Below are 12133 nucleotides of genomic sequence, written 5' to 3'. Positions count from 1 at the left end.
AATCAATAACAGCCCCTACAGTATTCAAAAGGGTCTACCAAGGATAATCGACATACTATCGTCCTCGGGAATATCAAGAATAACAAAGTCCGTTAAGATAGTGACATTTGCAACCATAACAGGCACATCCTCACAAATACTGACAGGTATAGCAGTTTATTTATCGGCCATTTGCAAAGATATTTCAGTAGGTGTCAACTTATTCAATTCAAGTCTACGATATAAAGAGAGAGACATAACACTAACACCGGCTCCAAGATCACATAAAGAAGTTTTAACATAATTTCTTTTAATGGAGCATGGTATAGTTGGTACCCCTGGATCTCCAAGTTTCTTAGGTATTCCATCTTTAAAAGTGTAATTAGCAAGCATGGTGGAAATTTTAGCTTCCGGTATCTTTCTTTTATTTGTAATGATATCCTTCATATATTTAGCATAAGGGTTTACTTTAAGCATATCAGTTAAGCGCATACGTAAGAAGATAGGTCTAATCATTTCAGCAAAGCGCTCAAAATCCTCATAATCCTTTGTTTTGGATGGTTTAGGAGGAAAGGGCATGGGTTTCTGAACCCATGGTTCTCTTTCTTTACCATGCTTCCTAGCAACAAAGTCTCTTTTATCATAACATTGATTCTTTGATTGTGGGTTATCAACATCAACAGCAAGTTCAATCTCTACATCCTTATTATTGCTACGTTGAGCATCAACACGAACATTATCATTAATATTATCACTAGGTTCATGCTCATCACCTGATTGTGTTTCAGCATCAGAGATAGAAATATCATTGGGATTCTCAGGTGTGTCTACAACAGGTTCACTAGAAGCATGCAAAGTCCTATCATTTTTCTTTTTCTTCTTTTTAGGAGGACTAGGTGCATCTAAATTATTTCTCTGAGAATCCAGCTCGATTCTCTTAGGGTGGCCTGCAGGATACAAAGGTTCCTGAGTCATTCTACCAGTTCTGATAGCCACTCTAACAGCAAAATCATTTTTATTATTTAATTCATCGAGCAAATCACTTTGAGCTTTCAGTACTTGCTCTTCTTGAGTGGTAACCATAGAAGCATATTTGCTAATGACTTTAAGTTCACCTTTAACTCTAGCCATATAATCACTTCAGCATTCTATCATGAAAGCATTATTCTTTAATTCTCTACCAACATAAGTATTAGAACTTTCTTTCCAAGCCATAAAGTCATCAAATTCATCCAAACATTGGCTATGAAACTTAGTAGAAGGGATTTCAATTTTATCATATCTGTAGAGAGAATTTACCTTCACTACCTGTGTTGGGTTATCAAGACAATGTGTTTCTTCAACAGGCGGTATATTAAGACCATGTATTTCTGAGGTAAATTCTTAACATCTTCAGCTTTAATACCTTTTTCTTTCATTGATCTCTTTGCCTCTTGCATATCTTCAGGACTAAGAAATAGAACACCCCTCTTCTTCGGAGTTGGTTTATGAATAGGCTCAGGAGTTGGCTCAATTGGCTCAGGAATTGGCTTAGGAAGAGTCCAATTATTTTTATTAGTCAACGTATTATTCAATAACAATTCAGCTTGGTTGACTGTTCTTTCCCTGAAAACACAACCAGCACAACTATCCAAGTGGTCCTTGGAAGCATCGGTTAGTCCATATAAAAGATATCAAGTATTTCATTTTTTTAAGAGGATGATCAGGAAAAGCATTAAGTAATCGAAGAAGCCTCCCCCAAGCTTGTGGGAGACTCTCTTCTTTGATTTGCACAAAATTATATATTTCCCTTAAGGCAGCTTGTTTCTTATGAGCAGGGAAATATTTAGCAGAGAAGTAATATATCATATCCTGGGGACTATGCACACAATCAGGATCAAGAGAATTAAACCAAGTTTTAGCATCACCCTTTAATGTGAACAGAAATATCTTAAGGATATAATAATAGCGAGACTTCTCATCATTAGTAAACAGGGTAGCTATATCATTCAACTTGGTAAGATGTGTCACAACAGTTTCAGATTCATTGCCATAAAAAGGATCCGATTCAACCAAAGTAATTATCTCAGGATCAACAGAGAATTCATAATCCTTATCAGTAACAAAGATAGGTGAAGTGGCAAAAGTAGGGTCATATTTCATTCTAGCATTCAGAGTTTTCTGTTTAAGTTTAGCTAGTAATTTCTTAAGATCAGATCTATCATTGCAAGCAAAAAGATCTCTAGCAGTTTCTTCATCCATGACATAACCCTCAGGAACAACAGGCAATTCATACTTAGGGGGAGAACCTTTATCATCACTATCATCAATGATTTCATCTTCAATAATTTCATTCTCTCTAACCCTAGCAAGTTGTTCATCAAGATATTCACCTAATGGCACAGTAGTATCAAGCATAGAAGTAGTTTCATCATAAGTATCATGCATAGCAGAAGTGGCATCATCAATAACATGCGACATATCAGAATTCATAGCAGTAGCAGGTTTAGGTGTCGCAAGCTTATTCAAAGAGGAAGGAGAATCTAGTGTAGAGCTAGATGACAGTTCCTTACCTCCCCTCGTAGTTGAGGGAAAAATCTTAGTTCTTTCATCTTTCAAGTTCCTGATAGTGGTCAGCATATATAAATCCCAAGTGACTCAAAGAATAAAGCTATGCTCCTCGGCAATGGCGCCAGAAAATAGTCTTGATAACCCACAAGTATACGGGATCACAACAGTTTTCGAGGGTAGAGTATTCAACCCAAATTTATTGATTCAACACAAGGGGAGCCAAAGAATATTTTTCAAGTATTAGCAGTTGAGTTATCAATTCAACCACACCTAGATAACTTAGTATCTGCAGCAAAGTATTTAGTAGCAAAGTAGTATGATAGTAATGGTAACAGTGATAAAAGTAACGATAGCAGTTTTGTCGTGATTATCAACGGAAAAGCAAATAAGCAAGGCACAATATGTGAAAAGCTCGTAGGCATTGGATCAGTGATGGATAATTATGTCGGATGCAATTCATCATGAAATAGTTATAATGTAGGGTGACACAGAACTAGCTCTAGTTCATCAATGTAATGTAGGCATGTATTCCGAATAGTCATACGTGCTTATGGAAAAGAACTTGCATGACATCTTTTGTCCTACCCTCCCATGGCAGCGGGGTCCTAATGGAAACTAACGGATATTAAGGCATCCTTTTAATAGCGAACCGGATCAAAGCATTAGCACTTAGTGAATATATGAACTCCTCAAACTACGGTCATCACCAAGAAGTATCCCGATTATTGCACTTCGCGGTTGTTGGATCATAACACATAATAGGTGACTATACACTTGCAAGATAGGATCAAGAACTCACATATATTCATGAAAACATAATAGGTTCAGATCTGTAATAATGGCACTCAGGCCCTAGTGACAAGCATTAAGCATAGCAAAGTCATAGCAACATCAATCTCAGAACATAGTGGATACTAGGGATCAAACCCTAACAAAACTAACTTGATTACATGGTAAATCTCATCCAACCCATCACTATCCAGCAAGCCTACGATGGAATTACTCACGCACGGCGGTGAGCATCATGAAATTGGTGATGGAGGACGGTTGACGATGACAACGGCGACGAATCCCCCGCTCCGGAGCCCCGAACGGACTCCAGATCAGCCCTCCCGAGAGAGATTAGGGCTTGGCGGCGGCTCCATATCGTAAAACGCGATGATACTTTCTCTCTAATTTTTTTCTCCGCGAAACGGAATATATAGAGTTGGAGTTGAGGTCGGTGGAGCATCAAGGGGCTCACGAGACAGGGGGCGCTCCTGGGGGAGGGGGCGCGCCCCCCACCCTCGTGGACAGGGTGTGGGCCCCCTGGCCTTGATTCTTTCGCCAATATTTTTTATATTTTCCAAAAGTTATCTCCGTGGATTTTCAAGTCATTCCAAGAACTTCTGTTTTCTGCACAATAAACAACACCATGGCAGTTCTGCTGAAAACAGCGTCAGTCCGGGTTAGTTTCATTCAAATCAGGCAAGTTAGAGTCCAAAACATGGGCAAAAGTGTTTGGAAAAGTAGATACGTTGGAGACGTATGACTAACCAATCATACCAACAGGGAATATTGGGTCTTCAAATAGGACGGCAAGTCAAACGCCGAAAGCAATGAGAAGGGGTCGCAAAGCGATGACGATGACAATGAGCCCTGGCCACCGAAGACAGGAGGACAAAATAAGTTTTCTCCACATGTCAAAACAGTGAATATGATATACTCCACCCATATCCCCCAAGAGGGAGCGGAGGCGCGCACTCAGGGACATCTACGCGATGGAGCCAGTCGCCCCAAAGTATAACCCATGGTCGTCCTGTCCGATCACCTTTGATCGCAGGGACCATCCGACCACTATCCGTCACGGTAGTTCAGCCGCACTGGTGCTCGACCAATCATTGATGGATTCCACCTCACACGCGTCCTCATGGACGGTGGAAGCAACCTGAACATGCTCTATCAGGATACAGTGTGCAAAATGGGTATTGATTCCTCAAGGATCAAGCCCACAAAAACCACCTTTAAAGGTGTCATACCAGGTGTAGAGGCATGTTGTACGGGCTCAATCACACTGGAAGTGGTCTTCGGATCCCTGGATAACTTCCGAAGCGAAGAGCTAATCTTCGATATCGTCCCCTTCCATAGCGGCTATCACGCACTGCTCAGACGAACCACATTCGCCAAATTCAATGCGGTGCCACACTATGCTTATCTTAAGCTCAAGTAGCATGGTCCACGTGGTATCATAACAGTCAATGGAAACATGGAACGCTCCCTCCGTACTGAGGAGCACACTACTACCCTCACTGCAGAAGCACAGAGCGGCCTCTTTAGGTCGAACCTCAATTCGGTGGCCAAGCTCCCGGACACTGTCAAAAGAGTCCAAACTAGACCGCAGCAGGACAGTCTAGCTCGTCTAGAGCTCGACTAGCAATCCGGCCTCCGTCCCAACCCCGACCAAACAACGACTTTTTTACAACGTGTACATAATTACGCACTCAAAATACCATGGGGATAGATGGAGGCACAACTAGGTTGTGTTCCACAATGCGGCTCAACCGCCTCTGGACACGCATTATCTTATATTTTCTTTTTTTTCAGGTCACTTTTTGTCTCGACCGTTATGGGCGGCCTGATTCCCGGACCTATCAAAGGACGGACATACCAAAGAGGGAAGTAGCACGAACGGGCGAGGGAATCTCTAGATATCCCTTTCGAGGATCATTCCATCTGTCTCTGGATCGGCACGCAGCTCCCCCGTAGTCACAATAGGTTCCGAAGTCATATTGTTTATCGCACTACTTGTACTTATGTCCACCGAGAAGTATCCCGATTATTGCACTTCGCGGTTGTTGGATCATAACACATAATAGGTGACTATAGACTTGCAAGATAGGATCAAGAACTCACATATATTCATGAAAACATAATAGGTTCAGATCTGAAATAATGGCACTCAGGCCCTAGTGACAAGCATTAAGCATAGCAAAGTCATAGCAACATCAATCTCAGAACATAGTGGATACTAGGGATCAAACCCTAACAAAACTAACTTGATTACATGGTCAATCTCATCCAACCCATCACTATCTAGCAAGCCTACGATGGAATTACTCACGCACGGCGGTGAGCATCATGAAATTGGTGATGGAGGATGGTTGACGATGACAACGGCGACGAATCCCCCGCTCCGGAGCCCCGAACGGACTCCAGATCAGCCCTCCCGAGAGAGATTAGGGCTTGGCGGCGGCTCCATATCGTAAAACGCGATGAAACTTTCTCTCTAATTTTTTTCTCCGCGAAACGGAATATATAGAGTTGGAGTTGAGGTCGGTGGAGCATCAGGGGGCTCATGAGATAGGGGGCGCGCCCTGGGGGAGGGGGCGCGCCCCCCACCCTCGTGGACAGGGTGTGGCCCCCCTGGCCTTGATTCTTTCGTCAATATTTTTTATATTTTCCAAAAGTTATCTCCGTGGATTTTCAAGTCATTCCAAGAACTTCTGTCTTCTGCACAATAAACAACACCATGGCAGTTCTGCTGAAAACAGCGTCAGTCCAGGTTAGTTTCATTCAAATCAGGCAAGTTAGAGTCCAAAACATGGGCAAAAGTGTTTGGAAAAGTAGATACGTTGGAGACGTATGACCAACCAATCATACCAACAGGGAATGTTGGGTCTTCAAACAGGACGACAAGTCAAACGCCAAAAGCAATGAGAAGGGGTCGCAAAGCGATGACGATGACAATGAGCCTTGGCCACCGAAGACAGGAGGACAAAATAAGTTTCCTCCACATGTCAAAACAGTGAATATGATATACTCCACCCATATCCCCCAAGAGGGAGCGGAGGCGCGCACTCAGGGACATCTACGCGATGGAGCCAGTCGCCCCAAAGTATAACCCATGGTCGTCCTGTCCGATCACCTTTGATCGCAGGGACCATCCGACCACTATCCATCACGGTAGTTCAGCCGCACTGGTGCTCGACCAATCATTGATGGATTCCACCTCACACGCGTCCTCATGGACGGTGGAAGCAACCTGAACATGCTCTATCAGGATACAGTGTGCAACATGGGTATTGATTCCTCAAGGATCAAGCCCACAAAAACCACCTTTAAAGGTGTCATACCAGGTGTAGAGGCATGTTGTACGGGCTCAATCACACCGGAAGTGGTCTTCGGATCCCTGCATAACTGCCGAAGCGAAGAGCTAATCTTCGATATCGTCCCCTTCCATAGCGGCTATCACGCACTGCTCGGACGAACCACATTCGCCAAATTCAATGCGGTGCCACACTATGCTTATCTTAAGCTCAAGTAGCCTGGTCCACGTGGTATCATAACAGTCAATGGAAACATGGAACGCTCCCTCCGTACTGAGGAGCACACTACTGCCCTCACTTCAGAAGCACAGAGCGGCCTCTTTAGGTCGAACCTCAATTCGGCGGCCAAGCTCCCGGACACTGTCAAAAGAGTCCAAACTAGACCGCAGCAGGACAGTCTAGCTCGTCCAGAGCTCGACTAGCAATCCGGCCTCCGTCCCAACCCCGACCAAACGACGGCTTTTGTACAATGTGTACATAATTACGCACTCAAAATACCATGGAGATAGATGGAGGCACAACTAGGTTGTGTTCCACAATGCGGCTCAACCGCCTCTGGACATGCATTATCTTATATTTTCTTTTTTTCAGGTCACTTTTTGTCTAGACCGTTATGGGCGGCCTGATTCCCGGACCTATCAAAGGACGGACATACCAAAGAGGGAAGTAGCACGAACGTGCGAGGGAATCTCTAGATATCCCTTTCGAGGATCATTCCATCTGTCTCTGGATCGGCACGCAGCTCCCCCGTAGTCACAATAGGTTCCGAAGTCATATTGTTTATCGCACTACTTGTACTTATGTCCACCGAGAAGTATCCCGATTATTGCACTTCGCGGTTGTTGGATCATAACACATAATAGGTGACTATAGACTTGCAAGATAGGATCAAGAACTCACATATATTCATGAAAACATAATAGGTTCAGATCTGAAATAATGGCACTCAGGCCCTAGTGACAAGCACTAAGCATAGCAAAGTCATAGCAACATCAATCTCAGAACATAGTGGATACTAGGGATCAAACCCTAACAAAACTAACTTGATTACATGGTAAATCTCATCCAACCCATCACTATCCAGCAAGCCTACGATGGAATTACTCACGCACGGCGGTGAGCATCATGAAATTGGTGATGGAGGATGGTTGACGATGACAACAGCGACGGATCCCCCGCTCCGGAGCCCCGAACGGACTCCAGATCAGCCCTCCCGAGAGAGATTAGGGCTTGGCGGCGGCTCCATATCGTAAAACGCGATGAAACTTTCTCTCTAATTTTTTTCTCCGCGAAACAGAATATATAGAGTTGGAGTTGAGGTGGGTGGAGCATCAGGGGGCTCATGAGATAGGGGGCGCGCCCCCCACCCTCGTGGACAGGGTGTGGCCCCCCTGGCCTTGATTCTTTCGCCAATATTTTTTATATTTTCCAAAAGTTATCTCCGTGGATTTTCAAGTCATTCCAAGAACTTCTGTTTTCTGCACAATAAACAACACCATGGCAGTTCTGCTGAAAACAGCGTCAGTCCAGGTTAGTTTCATTCAAATCAGGCAAGTTAGAGTCCAAAACATGGGCAAAAGTGTATGGAAAATTAGATACGTTGGAGACGTATGACCAACCAATCATACCAACAGGGAATGTTGGGTCTTCAAACAGGACGGCAAGTCAAACGCCGAAAGCAATGAGAAGGGGTCGCAAAGCGATGAAGATGACAATGAGCCCTAGCCACCGAAGACAGGAGGACAAAATAAGTTTCCTCCACATGTCAAAAACAGTGAATATGATATACTCCACCCATATCCCCCAAGAGGGAGCGGAGGCGCGCACTCAGGGACATCTACGCGATGGAGCCAGTCGCCCCAAAGTATAACCCATGGTCGTCCTGTCCGATCACCTTTGATCGCAGGGACCATCCGACCACTATCCGTCATGGTAGTTCAGCCGCACTGGTGCTCGACCCAATCATTGATGGATTCCACCTCACACGCGTCCTCATGGACGGTGGAAGCAACCTGAACATGCTCTATCAGGATACAGTGTGCAAAATGGGTATTGATTCCTCAAGGATCAAGCCCACAAAAACCACCTTTAAAGGTGTCATACCAGGTGTAGAGGCATGTTGTACGGGCTCAATCACACCGGAAGTGGTCTTCGGATCCCTGGATAACTTCCGAAGCGAAGAGCTAATCTTCGATATCGTCCCCTTCCATAGCGGCTATCACGCACTGCTCGGACGAACCACATTCGCCAAATTCAATGCGGTGCCACACTATGCTTATCTTAAGCTCAAGTAGCCTGGTCCACGTGGTATCATAACAGTCAATGGAAACATGGAACGCTCCCTCCGTACTGAGGAGCACACTACTGCCCTCACTTCAGAAGCACAGAGCGGCCTCTTTCGGTCGAACCTCAATTCAGCGGCCAAGCTCCCGGACACTGTCAAAAGAGTCCAAACTAGACTGCAGCAGGACAATCTAGCTCGTCCAGAGCTCGACTAGCAATCCGGCCTCCGTCGCAACCCCGACCAAACGACGGCTTTTGTACAATGTGTACATAATTACGCACTCAAAATACCATGGAGATAGATGGAGGCACAACTAGGTTGTGTTCCACAATGCGGCTCAACCGCCTCTGGACACGCATTATCTTATATTTTCTTTTTTTTTCAGGTCACTTTTTGTCTAGACCGTTATGGGCGGCCTGATTCCCGGACCTATCAAAGGATGGACATACCAAAGAGGGAAGTAGCACGAACGGGCGAGGGAATCTCTAGATATCCCTTTCGAGGATCATTCCATCTGTCTCTGGATCGGCACGCAACTCCCCCGTAGTCACAATAGGTTCCGAAGTCATATTGTTTATCGCACTACTTGTACTTATGTCCACCGAGAAGTATCCCGATTATTGCACTTCGCGGTTGTCGGATCATAACACATAATAGGTGACTATAGACTTGCAAGATAGGATCAAGAACTCACATATATTCATGAAAACATAATAGGTTCAGATCTGAAATAATGGCACTCAGGCCCTAGTGACAAGCACTAAGCATAGCAAAGTCATAGCAACATCAATCTCAGAACATAGTGGATACTAGGGGTCAAACCCTAACAAAACTAACTTGATTACATGGTAAATCTCATCCAACCCATCACTATCCAGCAAGCCTACGATGGAATTACTCACGCACGGTGGTGAGCATCATGAAATTGGTGATGGAGGACGGTTGACGATGACAACGATGACGAATCCCACGCTCCGGAGCCCCGAACGGACTCCAGATCAGCCCTCCCAAGAGAGATTAGGGCTTGGCGGCGGCTCCATATCGTAAAACGCGATGAAACTTTCTCTCTAATTTTTTTTCTCCGCGAAACGGAATATATAGAGTTGGAGTTGAGGTCGGTGGAGCATCAGGGGGCTCACGAGACACGGGGCACGCCCTGGGGGAGGGGGCGCGCCGCCACCCTCGTGGACAGGGTGTGGGCCCCCTGGCCTTGATTCTTTCGCCAATATTTTTTATATTTTCCAAAGTTTATCTCCGTGGATTTTCAAGTCATTCCAAGAACTTCTGTTTTCTGCACAATAAACAACACCATGGCAGTTCTGCTGAAAACAACGTCAGTCCGGGTTAGTTTCATTCAAATCAGGCAAGTTAGAGTCCAAAACATGGGCAAAAGTGTTTGGAAAAGTATATACATTGGAGACGTATGACCAGCCAATCATACCAACAGGGAATGTTGGGTCTTCAAACAGGACGGCAAGTCAAACGCCGAAAGCAATGAGAAGGGGTCGCAAAGCAATGACGATGACAATGAGCCCTGTCCACCAAAGACAGGAGGACAAAATAAGTTTCCTCCACATGTCAAAACAGTGAATATGATATACGCCACCCATATCCCCCAAGAGGGAGCGGAGGCGCGCAATCAGGGACATCTACGCGATGGAGCCAATCGCCCCAAAGTATAACCCATGGTCGTCCTCTTCGATCACCTTTGATCGCAGGGACAATCCGACCACTATCCGTCATGGTAGTTCAGCCGCACTGGTGCTCGACCCAATCATTGATGGATTCCACCTTACACGCATCCTCATGGACAGTGGAAGCAACCTGAACATGCTCTATCAGGATATAGTGTGCAAAATGGGTATTGATTCCTCAAGGATCAAGCCCACAAAAACCACCTTTAAAGGTGTCATACCACGTGTAGAGGCCTGTTCTACGGGCTCAATCACACTAGAAGTGGTCTTCGGATCCCTGGATAACTTCCGAAGCGAAGAGCTAATCTTCGATATCGTCCCCTTCCATAGAGGCTATCACGCACTGCTCGGACGAACCGCATTCGCCAGATTCAATGCGGTGCCACACTATGCTTATCTTAAGCTCAAGTTGCCCGGTCCACGTGGTATCATAACAGTCAATGGAAACATGGAACGCTCCCTCCGTACTGAGGAGCACACTACTGCCCTCACTGCAGAAGCACAGAGCGGCCTCTTTAGGTCGAACCTCAATTCGGCGGCCAAGCTCCCGGACACTGTCAAAAGAGTCCAAACTAGACCGCAGCAGGACAGTCTAGCTCGTCCAGAGCTCGACTAGCAATCCGGCCTCCGTCCCAACCCCGACCAAACGACGGCTTTTGTACAACGTGTACATAATTACGCACTCAAAATACCATGGGGATAGATGGAGGCACAACTAGGTTGTGTTCCACAATGTGGCTCAACCGCCTCTGGACACGCATTATCTTATATTTTCTTTTTTTTCAGGTCACTTTTTGTCTAGACCGTTATGGGCGGCCTGATTCCAGGACCTATCAAAGGACGGACATACCAAAGAGGGAAGTAGCACGAACGGGCGAGGGAATCTCTAGATATCCCTTTCGAGGATCATTCCATCTGTCTCTGGATCGGCAGGCAGCTCCCCCGTGGTCACAATAAGTTCCGAAGTCATATTGTTTATCGCACTACTTGTACTTATGTCCACCGAGAAGTATCCCGATTATTGCACTTTGCGGTTGTCGGATCATAACACATAATAGGTGACTATAGACTTGCAAGATAGGATCAAGAACTCACATATATTCATGAAAACATAATAAGTTCAGATCTGAAATAATGGCACTCAGGCCCTAGTGACAAGCATTAAGCATAGAAAAGTCATAGCAACATCAATCTCAGAACATAGTGGATACTAGGGATCAAATCCTAACAAAACTAACTTGATTACATGGTAAATCTCATCCAACCCATCACTATCCAGCAAGCCTACGATGGAATTACTCATGCACGGCGTTGAGCATCATGAAATTGGTGATGGAGGATGGTTGACGATGACAACGGCGACGAATCCCCCTCTCCGGAGCCCCGAACGGACTCCAGATCAGCCCTCCCGAGAGAGATTAGGGCTTGGCGGCGGCTCCATATCGTAAAACGCAATGAACTTTCTCTCTAATTTTTTTCTCCGCAAAACAGAATATATAGAGTTGGAGTTGAGGTCGGTGGAGCATCAGGGGGCTCACGAG

This window comes from Triticum aestivum, chromosome 6B (genome assembly GCF_018294505.1).
Source record: "Triticum aestivum cultivar Chinese Spring chromosome 6B, IWGSC CS RefSeq v2.1, whole genome shotgun sequence".
In the NCBI taxonomy this organism is placed as follows: domain Eukaryota; kingdom Viridiplantae; phylum Streptophyta; class Magnoliopsida; order Poales; family Poaceae; genus Triticum; species Triticum aestivum.
Note: the sequence above shows the minus strand (reverse complement) of the source record.